Below are 16,791 nucleotides of genomic sequence, written 5' to 3'. Positions count from 1 at the left end.
CCGAGATTCTGTATAGCATCCATTATGTTTTTCTTATTCATCTTCCCTTTGGCTGTAAGACAAGGTGCAATAATCCAGGTCACAGAGAATTAGGATAATAGCAAAAGTTCATCTTGTAAAGCTAGGCTATGAAGACTGTTTGAGTCCCTCCTTGCTTCACCAAATAATGATGAATTGAAGAAACAGAAAAGATTCTCAAGGGGATTAATCCATCTTTTTTATTAACACAGAATCTTCTGACTGTGATAACACAATCCATTGTAGTGATTTTGAAGGATATATTGCTTTGTTTCTAACAGTATTATTTCAGAAGCTGATGACAAGTAACTTTTCTAAAGGAGATAGTAAGCAGCATTGGTTTAGAAAAGGGTTGTTTTTAGTATGTAAAACTCTGAATATGTATCATACATAATTGTTTTAGAAATTATATGATAGATTTAACAAGGTAATTCCAATATTGTGCTTCTCTATGATTTTTTCCTTTTCCCGTATGTATTTTATACAGCTTTCAATGATGCTCTTTTCATTATCATTATTATTACTTTTCATTACTATTCCAGTTTTATTCTCCTCCCCATAACTCCCAAACCCTCGCCCCAAATAAGACCTCTAGCTTATAGCAAAGAAAAATACATTCAAGACAAGAAATCCACACACTGGTCATGTCTGAAAATATGTGCCTAGTGTTTCACTTCCAGTCTTTAACTTCTCTTACAAGAGATGAAAATTATGATTGATCATTACTCTTCAGTATCTTATGCCTTTCAAAGTTACTTTCCTCCAAGAAGTGATTATTTTATGAGTTTTTATCTTTACTTTACTCAGCATGTGTTCAAAAGAGTCTTCCCATACTTCTCTGAAGCAATAGTATATGTTGTTGTTTGTTTATTTTGTGCAATAATATTCTCTTACATTCATATATAAAACTTTCCTTAGTCATTCACCAATTGATATTCATTTTGTATGTTTCCAGTCCTTTATTATAACAAAAAGTGCTGCTATACATGATTCATTTTGTACCTTATGGGTCCTTTATGCCTTTCTTTGCTCTCTTTAAGGACATAAAGCAAATAGATGTGTCTTGGGCAGTGATGGGCAAACTTTTTAAAGTGGGGACCAAAGGAAAGGAAATGCTCATCTGTCAGTCTGTTTCTAAGACAACTCTTTTGATGCTTTATTGTATTGTATCCTACTCATTGCATTCGTCAGATTAGGAATAATGTTGTGCCACTGGATAGAACATTTCAGGGGCCAACATCTGGGCCATGGGCAGTGGTTTGCCCATCACTGGTCTATGGGATGGTAAAATGCCTGTCTTCTCCAAATTTTATGAATAAATACTTTAATTTAGCCAGGATTGCCATTTTTATTGTATTGATATTGCCTAAACTAAAACAAATAATGCCTCCTCATTTATTTGTCTATCTTTATTTCTGAAAAGAGAAATTTTGTAATTACGGACATATAATTTCTTTTCCTATCAGGGTAGCTGGATTCTCAAAGATTTTATAATACTTTGTTCATTTTTAGTTTTTAAAACACTTCTCTCTTCTGTCTCAGAAGGGATATAAGGCAAAAGAGTAGCAAGGGCTAGACATTTGGGGTTAAGTGACTCACCCAGGGTCACACAGCTAGGAAAAATCTGAGAAAATATTTGAACCCAGGTTTTTCCAACCCCCTAGCTTGGCCATCTATTTACTGAGCCACATAGCTGCCCCTGGAAGCATTTCTTTAGAGAGTATCAGATATTTTCACACAAGCCAGCCCAAGTCCCTCTGATGGCCACAGTATAATTTGGAACACTTACCATCAACTGGCAGTTGTTTCAGAAGAGCTTGCTTTTCTTTTTTTGTCAGTTCCACCCCCATGTCCTTCAGAAAGTCTTCTAGGTTTTGAGGATCAATATTTTCTGGTTATGAAAGATGTCAATGGTGAATGATGTGAAGGTGAGAAATATATAGTGACTCCAGAATATGAAAGATACTATGTATTCCTGTGTTATATTTACTTCAAATTCAAGAAGAAGAAGAGAGGTAGCCTTTGGGATGGGCCTAGCCATGCTTGGCTCTCATGAATTCAGAGAGAGAATTTATTTCTTCCTTGTTCGTGGGACTATTCTAGACTTAAGAGTCCTATACTAAGGAATGTGTAATGAGTATTAGAAATATTGTCTGGTGAACAGTGGTAAAATCAATGAATTGTTAATCTACATTGATCTGCTAATGTGTTGGGTTTAGTTTTCTTTGCTTTTATCCCAATGGTTTATTTCACCAAAATGCAATGCTACAGTTCACCTTTGGATTGGAGATTGGAATCTTGTGTGTCCTAACACTAGGAAAAATGAAACATGAATATAGAGATTACATTCTAGGAAATTCAGGATTTGCTACTAAGAGCCTAGAGAGTATTTAGCAAGCCAGAATGGAAATTTAAATAGGGTTATAATCATTTAAAACTGTTATCCACAAATATTCTGTGTCACAGTTGTTATCCAGGACTCCTGACTCTCACTTCTTTCTTCTCCTCAATATCCAATCAGTCACTCTTGACATTTCTTCCTTCATAACAATTCTCAAATTTTCTCTCTACCTTTTCTCTCTACCTACACATCCATATCTTTAGCTCAAGTTGTCCTTTTCTCCTTTAAAGGGATATAAATGCCCCAAATGTTTCCTTAAATCAGGAGTTTCTTCCCCCTTCAATGCATTTTCCACACAGCTGGCCAAGTGATTGTCTTTAAACACAGATCTGTTGACCATATTCTTCAATAAACTCTCCTTCTTCCCTGTTTCTACTGGATGAAATACATAAACTCCCCTTATTTTCCCTGCCTATTTCTATTATTCACATATGTCCTTCCATTTTCTATCTCCATTTTTTCTTACTGGCTTTCTCCCATGCTGTCCTTACTTCTCTACCTCAGACTCCCTCTCTTCAAGATGAACCACAATTTCCACCTTTTATGAGGAGATTTTCCTGATTCATCCAGTGGTAGCCTCCACTTTGATTATGCTGTATTTATTCTGCATATCTCTATCTATGTATATATTTTCTTTTCCAAGAGAAGGGCAACTCCTTGTGAGCTGGGCCTATTTCATTGTTTTTGTTGCGTTTCTCAAGGGCATAGAATAGATCTAGTGGGCACATAAATGTCTGAAAACTGATTATCTGTTCATTTTAGATTAAGGAATTAATTGTTAAGAGAGCTGCCTGAGAGAGGAAGTAACTTGTCCCACAGTCACAGCTAGTAAGTGTCAGAGGCAAAACTTGAATTCAGGTCTTCGACTCTAAGGCTCTATCTTTATCCAGGCACACCATGTTTCCTCTTATAGATTTATATGAAAAATATGGGTACATTACCTGACTGCACATTATCATCACTTTTTACTCACCTTGAATAGTTTTTACAGTATCCATAACTTTTTCCAGGTTGACCTTTCCATCATCTACAAGAGAAGGCATAGCTTAGAATTAGACCTGGTGAAGAAGAAGCTCACAGAAAGAAATTCATTATATTTTGAAATTGTGGTCAGAGTTTTCTCTGAACTTAGGTAATTAACTTGGAATTTTATCCTGTCTTCTCTGTGGCAGCTGTGGAGTGAAGAAAGCTCTCAATCTTCAAATTGAGTGTAAGTAACATTAAGAGCTAGCATTGCCAAATTCTTCACAAATATTAATTCATTTTATCCTTACAATAATCCTGGGAGGCAGGTCCTATTATTATCTCTGTTTTACAGATAAGGAAACTGAGGCTGAGAAGTTACATGCCTTGAATGTTACATAACTAGTACATATCTAAAGCTCTGACCCTGCTTTTCCTGACTGTGAGTCTAGCTCCATATTCACTGTACTCCTAGATACCTCACACAGTCATTCAGAGAGCTTTCCCTTCTTCTTTTTATTGGGTATTAGAAGAGCTTATATTGTAATCAGACATCTTATTTTTATATATCAGATTCAGGACCTTTTAGGAGTAAGATGGAAAGCACTGGCCTTTTCATATCTCTTGGCCTCAGCTTCCTCCTCTGTAAAATGAAGGGACTAGACTAGATGATCTCCAGGGTCTCTTCATAGCCTGGATATTATGTGACCCTGTGATCTAGGAAATTCCAGTGTTTTTTTTTAATAACACAAGTAATTTGCAGCTAATTTTTTCTTCCAATGTTCTGACTACATTCCTGAAGTGTGGTTTCAATGTATATTTGAAAACTGCCCTTATCTAATTGGTTGTGTAATCCATATAGTCTGTGAGGAATTTTGTAACTTAATAATAATATTATTATTATGCTTAAATAACATTTACAATATATATGTAGGTTGAAAAAGGTATGGCAACTTTAGGAGACCAATTTATTTTAATGGGTTAGCTTTGTTAAAAGGACAAATATTGAAGCATTTATCAAAAGAATAAGCTTAAGCTATTTAAGTCAAATATGTGATAAATCACCTTTATTCATGCATTTAAAATATATAATGCAATTTACGTAAATAACCTAACTTAAGGCTCACGAGATCCCTGTGAGTTCAGTGCTACAGGAATCATACCAGGTGTTTATTCTCTGAGTATCATCTTCAAATCTGTCCTTCCTACTTTCCCTCACATCCACTGAATTACCAAGACTTGTAGATTTTCTTTCTACAATTTAACTGCTGGCATCTCTCCACCCATAGTCACATTGTGCATTTCCAGGTGTCAATTTAATTTAGATATAGCATTCACAGTTGCCATTTTATATGTTTTATGTGATAATACATATGTTTTATATTATAATACATGTATAACTCGGAATGAATTGTTTGCCAGCTCCAGGAATGGGGAGGGAAAAAGGGATCATATAACTTTGAAAAACTTATGTGGAAATTTGTTATTACATGTAATTAGCAATAAACAAATAAACCAGTTTTTATTTTGATCACCAGTGACTCTCAAAGGCAGCCTAAGAAATGAAAAAGGGTTTGCAAAATATGTTGATGAAGGGAAACTCAAAATGACAAAGTTATAAATTCTTGAAATATTGGAAATTCACCTCCCTTGACAACTGGCCAGAAGGGCTTAGACCTGAGGATCTCAGTTTTTTTTTTCTTTCTGAGATCATGAATCTTATTTGAGTTAGAGGCCTTGTTTAATCTTTTTCATTGCAAGCTAATTTTAAAATAGTTTTTAAGTATACATATCTTCCATTACTATGTTGGGGTAAATATTTAAAGGCTGTGCTAGCAAAACAGCACTGGCCTAATATACAAGAACTGAAAGGCTATCATGAGAAGATTGACCACTAAATGATGATTTTTTTTGTCAAAAGGAAATTAAATTTATATTTGGGTATACATGTGTATAGTCTGTTCAGCTATTCAAACCAATGAAAACATGGATCTTTTGAAATAATAATAAAAGTTAACATTGACATAATACTTTAGGGTTTGTAAAACTTTATATATATGTATCTACATATATACATATACACACATATATATTGCTCATTGATTCTCACAACAGTCTTATGTAGCGGAAATTATTACTAATCTCATTTTATAGATGACAAAGGAAAGATTAAGTGAAGCCAAGTTCAGTATTATACCAATAAGTGTCTAAAGAAGAATTTAGTTTTTCTTGACACCAAGGCTCAGTATTAGAACATTTCATCTGATTGGTTCATATTCTCTAATGACAGTCACATTAGGCTTTTCTCCTTGAAGAAGGCCACTAGGTTTTTCTGGAGGGAGGAAGCAGTCTTCTTTCCCTATATTGTACTGAGTGGCATTCTGGGAAACTCTTGACTTAGAGGTTCAGTCAGAGATAGTAGTACATTATATATTATGATGGACTTTCTTTAGTTGTTTTTTTTTTTTTTTTTGCCTTTCAAGTGACTAAATAAGTATTCTTTCAGAAATTCTCAGAAAGAAAATCAAAGCTTCCCTGAAAGCAGAGGCATGAGAAATGCTTACCATCAATTGGCAGGTTAGTCAATAGCTCTGCAACTTCTTTATCTGTAAGCTTGATCCCCAGGATTCCCAGGACCTCGTCTAGTTTGTTAACATCAAAGTTCCCTCCTTCAAAGAGGAGAAAAATGAGGAACATAATCACTTAATCATTCATTAAATCCTTATTATAGTTATACACTGTGCTAAATTGTGGGGATTTGATGCCAAGTCAGCAAGCATTTATTAAATCCTTCCGGTGTGCCAGGCTCTGTGCTATGTTCTGGGAATAAAAAGACAGCATTGAACCTGTCCTTAAGCAATTCATAATCTAATGAAGGAATCAAATAAGAAAATTTTGAATTATATCAGAAATTTTATCAAGATTCTTTACAAAGAATTTAATTACAAAGAATTTAAGAACTGGATTCATCATTCCCAACAACTTGAGGGTAAGGCACTACAAACAAGAATTCATATTTATAAAATACTTCCCACATACTCTTGAAATACATTTTCAAAGGCACGGTAACAATTTCTAAGGACATACATGGGGAGTCATTGGGAGAGCTAAGAAGATGGTCTGTTCTTGTAATCCTGGGCCAAGGGATCCTGGAGAAGTCTCCATAGTACACAGTAAAGAATGAACTGATCAAGCCTGATGCATTATGGCAAAGCAGACAGCTAATCTACATACTTTTGGCTAAGGGTTTTGAAGTTCTTTACAGTCACAGAATCTGGTGAATTGTCTCCTTGAGACTGACTGTACATAAATAATTGGAGGTCATGAGGCAGAAACCCTGAGTCAGTAAATTGGATGGGATAAAAGAAGTTATATTATAGTCACTGAGAAGAAATAAAACCATTTCTCATTCATCACTGATATTCTGCACAGCATTCATTATGTTCTTATTCACCTTTCCACTGGCTGTAAAACAAGGCATGATTCAGGTCAAAGAGAATTATAATAGTAGCACCAAATTCATAATTTTGTAAACATAGCCTGTAAAGACTATTCTATTCCTTCTTTGCTTTACTAAATGAGAATGAAGTAAAGAAACAGAGATCTATCAAGGGAATAATCCATCTTTTTCATTAATATAAATTCTTCTGACTCTGTGATAACAGAATCTATTGTAGTAAATGAAGGATTTATTGCAGAGAACAGCGTTGCTTCTAACAAGTATTATTTTCACAAGCTCTTGAGGAGATAGTAGAGAGCACTGGTGTGGAAACAAGTTTCTTTTTAGTAGGTGAAACTATGAATCTTTATAATGTATAACTTGTTTTACAAAGTTATATGATAAATTTAACAAGGTAATTTCAACACTGGGCTTCTCTGGGATTTTTTCTAAACTCCTATTCTCTTTTCTATGTCTTATACATCTTTCATTGATGCTGTTTTCATTCTTTTAATTAATTTTTTCCTTGAATCACTTTTTCAGCTTCTTTCATTTCCCCATAACTACCATCTCTTTTTCCCTCAATAAGAACTGTAGTTTATAACAAAGAAAAACACCATCAAGAACAACATAGCCACACACTGGCTATATGGGAACATATGTGTCTTGTTCTTCACCTTTAGTCTAAAACTTCTCTGGCAAGAGATGAGAATTTGATTCATCACCAGTCATTTGAAGACAGAGCTCCAATTTTAAGGCTTTTAAAGTATCTTTTGTTTATGATGTAATCATTTAATAGATTTTTTTTCCTTGGTTCTGCTCAGTTCTCTCAGGATTGGGTCATAAAAACCTTCCCATATTTCTCTGGAGCTCTCCCATGTGTAGTTTCTTATGGTGTTATAATATTTTTATTACATTCATATGTGATAATATCCTTAGCCATTCCCCTGTTGATATATACCCTGTAAGTTTCCAGTTCTTTGGTATAACAGAAAGAGTTACAATTAATTTTCTATTTTGTACCTATGGGCCCTTTATGTCTTTCTTTCATCTTCTTAAGGACATAAAGCAGAAGGCTATATATAGATGGATCCAAGGGAATGAAGTCTATTGATAACTTTAATATAGTCCCAAATTGCTTTCGCTTTCTAGAATGGTTGGACCAATTGCTTCACTAACAGTGCAGTAATATAACCAAATCTCCAAATCTCTCTCTCTCTCTCTCTCTCTCTCTCTCTCTCTCTCTCTCTCTCTTCTCTCTCTCTCTCTATGTGTATATATATATATATATATATATATATTTGGAGATTTGGTCATATATATATATATAGAGAGAGAGAGAGAGAGTATATATGTATATGTGTGTGTGTATTTTTTTTTAAATCCTTACCTTCCGTTTTAGAATCAATACTGTGTATTGGTCCTAAGGTAGAAGAGAGGTAAGGGTATAGGATCAAGTAACTTGCCCAGGGTTACACAGTTAGGAAGTGTCTGAGGCCAGATTTGAACCCAGGATCTCTCGTCTCTGGGTCTGGCTCTCAATCCACTGAGTCACCCAGCTGCTCCCAATATAACCAAATATAACCATCTTACTAGGACTTCTCCAAATTTTTTTGTATAAGAACATTAATTAAGCTAATGTCACCATTTTTATTATATGGATGTGGCCCAAACATGAGCAATCCATATGCCTTTATTTATTTAATACTATATTTCTATAAAGAGAATAGCTCTGTGGACATAATTTGTCTGTCTTGATAGCTTGATTTTGAAGTATTTTACAATTCTGTGGTTCTTTTTAATGGAATATCAATTTTTTTCTCTTTCTGCTTTTTTTTAGTTTTGTTGGTAACATGTAGAACGTTTGATAATTTTTGTATCTTTATTTTATATTTTTCTTTTTCGCTAAAGTTGCTTCAATTAATTTTTCATTGAATCTCCAAAGTTCTTTAAGTAAGTTGTATCATCTGTAAAAATGGATAATTTTGTTTCACTTCTTTCTGTACTTCTTTCTTCAGATTTTTTTTTTGAATTAAGTGGAACCACATCAAATAATAAAAGTGACAATAGATATTCTTGCTTTACCCTGTTCTTATTGGGAAACACAATCTATTTCTTATTTTAGAATAGCCTTATTTATTGTCAAATAAAACATATTTTTAAGCTTTATTTAAAAACCCTTACCTTCTATCAATCAGAACCGATGCTAAGTATTTGTTCTAAGATAGGTAAGGGGTAGGTAACTGGAGTTAAATGATTTGCCCAAGCTAACACAGCTAGGAAGTGTCTGCATCCATATTAGAACCCAGGAACTCCCATCTTCAGGTGAGGTTCTCTCTCCATTGAGCCACTAGCTTCCCTGAACTCATGCTTTTAAATAGAAATGCTCACCTAGCGAGTTTTCCTATATGATAAGATGCTCAAACATATTCCAATGGATCTATCTGAATGTTCCCTGCCCAAGAGGCAAAAAGCCAGAATACTATATTTTGGGTCTGAATTTTTGGTTTAAATGATTATGTGTGTAAGCTTAGGCAAATCACTTAAACTCTGATTCTCAGATTCATTATCTATAAAATCAGGAGGTTGGACCTGATGACCTCTAAGGTTCCTTCTAACTTTAAATATATTAGCAACCCATCTATGCCTCCATAGCTTGTGTGACTTTTGTCCTTGTCCTCTCAGAAATTTTTCATAGGGGTAACTACTGAGCTTGCTGGGAGTTTCTTTTCTTTCTCTTGGCATTGTGAGAATTTCAATGGAGTACTTGATTTATCACATGTCAACCTCTGAACCTTGCAATGTGATCCCCATATTTTACTCCTGTTTTTCTAAGTTCTGTATTGGTAACATGTTGTAACGTGGTAACTCACTATATTCCTCTCTATTCCCTTCTGTGATATTAATTTTTAATTGTTTGAGGATGAATGCATTCCATGTCTCATTAGAAACATAATGGCAAAATATTGCTTTTCAAACATTTGTTTCCATGGGAAATGACATAATTAAAGGAGCTTTTTACATTTTTCAAAGGTAAACTCATCTAGTTCCTTTTCAACTTTGGAAAGAACTGGTCATTCTTTATTCTTTGTCCTATGTATACACACTCAGGGACAAGATCTATTTAGGCTTATGACATAAAGGTATGTCATGATGTGTATAATGGATATTTCTCATTTACTTGGTTTTTCCTCAGTGGATAATTTGGACAAATTCTTGAGTGGTAATAGATCTCTCTTCCAGGAGGCTCAGCAATATTTCAGACTTTGATGCCATTGAAATGTTATCACAAAAGATCACTATCTGTTGAAGGTAACCATTCATCAAGAAACCCTCTCCAACTTTTAACTCTCAGCCAGATTTCTTTCATCACTATGTTGAATACCATTGTGATGATACATATTCTTGTTTTCTGACTCACCTGATATTTGTGTGATCAGAGACTCATTGAACAGGGTGTTTCTGTTGTCATATCTTTCAAGGAATTTAGAATGATGTCAATGTATGGATAGAAGATAATTTATTGGAAAAGAGACTTCAAAGTGTTCCTTAGCTCTACTGAATCAAATATTTTTTCATAATTAGCAAACACTAAGCAAAATTAGATCTTTTGTTTTCTCCATCTTTCAGTCAAATACAAAATGACAAAGATGTGATCCATTGTTGAATCTCTTGCAATCCCTGCTTTTCTCCTACTCACACCTTCATCAAAGATGCCCTTGAATTATGTATAGATGACTTGTATAAATATTTTGTATTGATGGAAGGATGGATACATAGATCAGGTATTGCTAATTTTTTTTAGTCACCTTTTATTTAGCAATAAGGTCCAAGATTTCTTTTTATCTTCCTCTCCTTCAGATACCTTTCCTTTACAAGTGCCTTTTATAGACAGACAAAAGTCTTAGAATGGTTTTAAGCTACTAAACCTTAAAATTACACAAAAATGTTGGGACACTATATAAATCAGGACTCTCAAAATTGTGTTTTCTTCTGATTAAATCTGTATAATACACGCTTGGTCCAACTGGGCAGCTTTTCTCATCTTTGTTCTGATGAATGAAATTTCTGTCCCTTCTATAAGCTTAAAGTAGTTTATGATGTTAGGGTACAAATATTCCCTTTCTACTGCAATGAAAAAATTGTTATAATTTGTTAATGCAATTATTACAGATCTTTTCCATTTGCTTTTATTTATTGCCCTGTTTTTATCCTTAAATGCCTTAGAGATTTCTTTGCTTAGTGGGATTCCTTACAAAGTTTTCTTTAAATTACTTTAACTTTCCCCAGCTTCTTTTTTGTTTCATATTGCTTATAACTATGCCCATCATTCTTAACCATGAGATTTTACAATCAAGTTTACCAACTAAAACTAGTGTTGCCATCCTAAACTAGTGTTGCTATATTTCTTTACTTGATTTAGAATAGCTGTATTTTTTAAACCCTTGCCTTCCATATTGGTTCTAAGGCTTAAGAATAGTAAGGGCTAGGAAATGCTTGTTAAGTGACTTGTGCAGGTCACATCACAAGGAACTGTGAACCCAGGATCTCTCATCTCTGGCCCTGCCTCTTAATCCACTGGGCCACCTAGCTTTCCCTAAGTAATTGTCATTTAATAGCCATTTATGTCATTTCAATGCCTATTTTCCATTTTCATTGTTAAATATTATTAAAAAAAACTCTTACCTTCTGTATTAAAATTCGTGTTAAGTATCATTTCTAAGAGAGAAGAACAATAAAGGCTAGGCAGTAGGAGAGAAGTGACTGGCCCAGGGTCATACCGCTAGGAAGTGTCTGAAGCCAGATTTAAATCCAGCACTTCCCATCTACAAGCCTGGTTTCTCTATCCATTGAGCTACTTAAATTACTCTGAGTTACTTGCTTAAATAATCCAAGATCAAGTTGTTTCAATTGTATTCCACAACTTAATATCATGTGCATGATTTTTCTGTTGTTTTATATATTCTTGATATTTCATTATAACAAGATTACACATTCTTATTGTACTTTATTCTTTTCCTTGACAAGACATGACCTCCTTACTGTTCACAGTTGTCCCAGCAATTACTATTATACCAATAATAAGTTTTTTTATATTGTTAGATAAAATCTATTTATTTATTTTGCAATGCTCTTTGGTGCTCACTAATTCTAGCACCTACCAATTCTTTTCTTGAAGGAACTTTTCCTAATACAAAGGCATGAAGTTTCTGTATAGTCTACAAATCTTTGGTGTCTATCTCTCATTCTGAGTATTTATCCTTAGTTCTACAAAAAGGGAAGAACAAATGATCCATGAAGTCACATTTCTTGTTGCTTTTGGATATATGATGAGACCAATTTTTTGTTTGCCTCTTCATACCATTAACTGTGTGATTATAGCTGTGATGTCCTTTCCAAATATTAAATAATTTAATATTTATTATAATCCTGGGAGGCAGGTGCTATTATTATTTCCATTTTACAGAAGAAACTGAGGTTGGAAGAGTTTAAGTGACTTGTCCAGGGTCACTCATCTAGTAAATGTCCAAGGCCTGATTTGATCTCAGGTCTTCCTGATTCCACATGTAATAATTGATCCACACTATCTAGCTACCTCTAGTGCCTTCAGTGCTTTATTATTTTTCATTTCATTTACTCACAAGCTCCCATTTCTAAAATGATTACTATATGGCAAGGAAGTAGGGAAATAGTTCTTTTTTTTTTTCAGGAACTATCCATGAAGACTAACAACAGAGCTGAGATCTGGCCTTCATGCCTTGATTTGCAATCTGGTCCTTCTTTGTACTTATAGCACTTTTCCTCATAGGAAGAGTCTGAGGAGCCTTTTATCATTAGTCCAGGTAAGTTTTTAGACAAACTGTGAAATATTATGAATTCCTACACATAATGGAGACAGGTTACTGATTATTTCTGGGTTGGACAGAATAGCAGAGCTTAGGTTTGCTTTCTACTCAGAATCTAATATATAACAGGAACTTGCCACCTGTATTTCTGGGGCTAATACTGAAACTTTATAAGGAGTATGGAATGTCATCTCATGGTGAATACTCCTATATTCCTCTGCCCTGAGATAAACAAAGTAAGTAATTATGGCTCCTGTTTCCTGTCAAACTCCTCTAGCTATTTTGACCCAGAATCCCTAGCTCCTAGGCTAGCCCCTTTGGGGTGGGTAGAAATAACATCTTTTTCCATTGGAGGAAATATTGGGTTATTTTCCTATCACTCTTTTATTCTCTTCTACCTTCCCCTTCATTTCCTTTTTGTTTATTCATTTCTTTTCATTTTATTTGCTCTCCTTTCTCTTTACCATTCCTTAGTCTTCTAAGTTGCAAAAGTGTATTATTATTGGTTGCCCTGAAACTGAAGAACTCCAGCCTAGGGAGTAATTGGAAGCATCTTTCTTTAGACAGTATAAGACATTCTCACAAAAGCAAGCCCAAGTTCCCCTGATGGCCACAGGATAATTTGGAACACTCACCAGTAACTGGCAGATGTTTTAGATCTTCTAGTTCATCTTCTGTGAGTTTGATCCCCATGTCCTTCAGAAAGTCTTTCAGATTTTGAATATCAGTGTTGTCTGTAAATGGTGAATGGTGAATATTGTGAATGTGAGGAATATATAATAACTCCAGAATGTGAACGATAACACCTATTCTTGTTTTCAATCATCTCCAAATTCAACAAGAAGAGGAGAGTTAGCCTTTGGGAAGAGCTTACCCTTGTGAATTCAGAAATAGAAATTATTTCCTTCTGGTTCAGGTACTATGCTAGACTAAAGAGGCCTATACTGAGAATTATACAATTGCCTGATGAATAGTGGCAAAATAATTGACTACCTAAACTATATTGGTCTGGCTAATAAGTAGGGTTTTTTTTTTGTCTTTATCCCAGTGGTTTTGACTCACCAGAATGCAATTCTACACCTCACCACTGGCTTGGAGACCTAGAATTTTGGGCATTAGAACAGAGATTTTACATTCCAGGAAACTCAGGATTTGATACAAAGAGCCTGGAGAGTATTTAGGAAGCCTGGAAGGAAATTTAAATAGAGTGATGGTCATTTAAAACAGTTATCCACAATAGGTTCTATGTTACAAATGTTATTCTGGATTCCTAATTCTCTCTCACTCCTCTCCCCTATATCCAATCCAGTCATTTGTCTAATATTGCCATTTCTCCCTTGATAACAATTCTCACATCTACTCTCTTTTCTCAGTACTCACACAGCTACATCCTTAGCTCAAGTCATCTTCCATCTTTCCTTTGAAGATATATTATAAATGTACCAAATGTGTCCTTGATTCAAGAGTTTCTTCCCCTTCTAATTCATCTTCCACACAGCTACCAAAGTGATTTTCTTTAAGTATAGATGTACTGACCATATTCATGAATAAATTTACCTTTCTCTTAGATCAAAAATATACATTCCTCCCTCATTGCCTTCCCTGACCACTTTTTGTTCCTCACACATGGCCTTCCATTTCCTGTCTCCATTTTATCTTACTACCTATCCCTTATGTTCTCTTTTCTTACTACAAAGTCTTTTTCTTCAAGATGAACCACAATTTCTGTTTTCTATGAGGAGGCTTTCCTGATTCTCCCACTGCTAGTGTCCTTCCTCCCAAATTATGCTGTATTTATTTTGCAAATATTTATATATGTACACAGTTTCTTTCCCAAGGGAAAATAAACTCCTTGTGAGGTGGGCCTATTTCATTGTTTTTGTTTTTGATTCTCAAGTGTCTAGAATAGATCTAGAGGACACTGAATATGTAGATCATATACTGTTGGAAAGCTGCCTGAGGGTTGAAGTACCTTGACCCACAGTCACACTGCTAATAAGTGTCAGATGTAGAACTTGAATTCAGGTCTTTTTTATTCCAAGGCTATATCTCTCCCCATTATATCATGTTCCTTCTCATGGATTTATGTGAAAAATATAGAGATGTACCCTGACCTCTCATCATTATTTCTCACTCACCTTGAATAATTTTCACGGTATCCACAACTTTTTTCAGGTTGACCTTTCCATCATCTGTAAGATAAGGCACAGTTAGATGGAGATGTGATGGAGCAAAATCTCACATAATAGCATTTCATTAAATTCTGAAATCATGAGACAATCCAGAAGAATTTAACAGTTTTCTCTGAACTCAGGTAATTATCTTGGAGTTTTATACTATTTTATCTACAGATTATAATAAGCAGCTGTAGAAACAAGAAAGCTCTCAATCTGTAAATTGAGATTAATAGTAATAAAATAGTTAGCATTTATATAGGATATTAATATTTGCTAAGTTCTTTACAAATATTAATTCATTTTGTCCTTAGAACAACCTTGGGAGGCAGGTGCTATCATTATTTCCATTTTACAAGAAAAGGAAGTGTAGGCTGAGAGAGGTTGCATGCCTTACCCTAGGTTAAAAGCTAGTACATGTTTTATCTTGTCTTCTTGTTTCTGGTCTCCCTAACTCTGGGTCCAGCCCTATATACACTGCACCCCTTAGCTACCTCACATAATCATTCAGGGAGCTTTCCTTCTTTCTTGCTATTGAGTATGAAAAGAACTGGCATTGTAATCAGACATTTTATTGTGTCATATCAAATTCAGGACTTTCTAGGACTTAGGTGGAGAGAACTGGCCCCTTCCTGTCTCTTATCCTCCTCTGTAAAAAGAAACTACTAGACTAGGTGATCTCCGTGTCCCTTCCCAGCATGGACATAATAGGTTTCAGTGAACTAGGAAACTCCTACTCTTTTTTAATAACACAAGGACAAGAAGAACTAGTTTTTCTTTCAGTGCTCTGACTATACTTTTGAATGTGGTTAATTAATATTTTAATGTATATTTGCTAATTGACTTTGTCTCAAATTGTTCTTAAAGCCTTGTATATGTGTTTGAGGAAAGAAACAGGGCACTTTATATATATGCTTAAAAAGCACTTAAATTATTTGAGTGGAAAAAAGGTATTACCCCTTTAGGAGACCAATTTCCTTTAATGGGTTAACTTTCTTAAAAGCCCAGAAATCGAAGTATTTAGCTAAAGAATAAGCTTATGCTATTTAAGTCAAATATATGATCAATGACATTTATTCATCCCTTTAAGATGAACAAAGAACCTTACTTAAATAATCTCACTGAAGGCCGTGATAACCCTGTAAGTTCATTGCTACAGGAATCTTTACTGGGCATGTACTTCTTAAGTGTCATCCTTAACTTTTTCCTTTCTGATGTTTCTCACATCTAATCAGTTGCCAAGATTTGTAGATTTTCTTTCCACATTCTACAGTGCTTGCATGTCTTCATCCACTTTCACATTGTACATTTCCAAGTGTCAATTTAATTCAGATATAGTATTTACAGTTATTATTTTGGTCACTATTAATTCTCAAATTCAGGTTAAAAATGAGAGAGGATTTGCAAAATGTGTTGATGGATGATGATTTGATGAGATCATGGATTCTTGAAATACTGAAGATTTACTTCCCTTGATAATTGGCCAGAAGGTTTTAGAGGAGAGGATCCCATTTTCTTTTTCTGAGATCATGAATCTAGGCCAAGAGAGAGGCCCTGTTTTGTCTTTTCAGTTGCACACTAATTTTTAAATAGCCTGTAATGTAAATATCTTCCAATATCTTCTTTACTGTAAAGTAAATATTTAACTGCCATGCTAGCAAATTATCAGTGGTCTAATATACAAGAATTGTAAAATTATGTGCATAAGGAATCAATCTTAAGAAGGTTGGCCATTAGATGATTTTTTTTTGTTCGAAAGAAGGTGAAAATTTATCATTAGGTATGCATGGATTATTGCCTGCTCAAGCTACTCACACCAATGAAAACATGGATATTTTGAATTAAAATTTTACATTAACATACTTCAAGGTTTGTAATACTTAGTATATATGTATATGCATAGATACACATATATTGTTCATTTGATTCTCATAACAATCATGTGACAGA

At 34.4% G+C, this 16,791-nt stretch overlaps 1 long non-coding RNA gene across 1 annotated transcript; it reads right to left on the bottom strand.

Moving 5' to 3' along the window:
• On the bottom strand, positions 1–6,041 carry LOC123244275. The gene is made up of 4 exons (XR_006506073.1): positions 5,947–6,041; positions 3,393–3,446; positions 1,808–1,909; positions 1–52 (listed from the first exon to the last, which is right to left on the bottom strand). It is a non-coding gene; the product is annotated as an uncharacterized LOC123244275 (long non-coding RNA).
• Between the last annotated feature and the right edge of the window lie 10,750 nt (positions 6,042–16,791).

The sequence above is a fragment of the Gracilinanus agilis genome, chromosome 4 (assembly GCF_016433145.1).
Source record: "Gracilinanus agilis isolate LMUSP501 chromosome 4, AgileGrace, whole genome shotgun sequence".
NCBI lineage: Eukaryota > Metazoa > Chordata > Mammalia > Didelphimorphia > Didelphidae > Gracilinanus > Gracilinanus agilis.
Note: the sequence above shows the minus strand (reverse complement) of the source record. Positions and strands in the feature narration are given on the sequence as shown.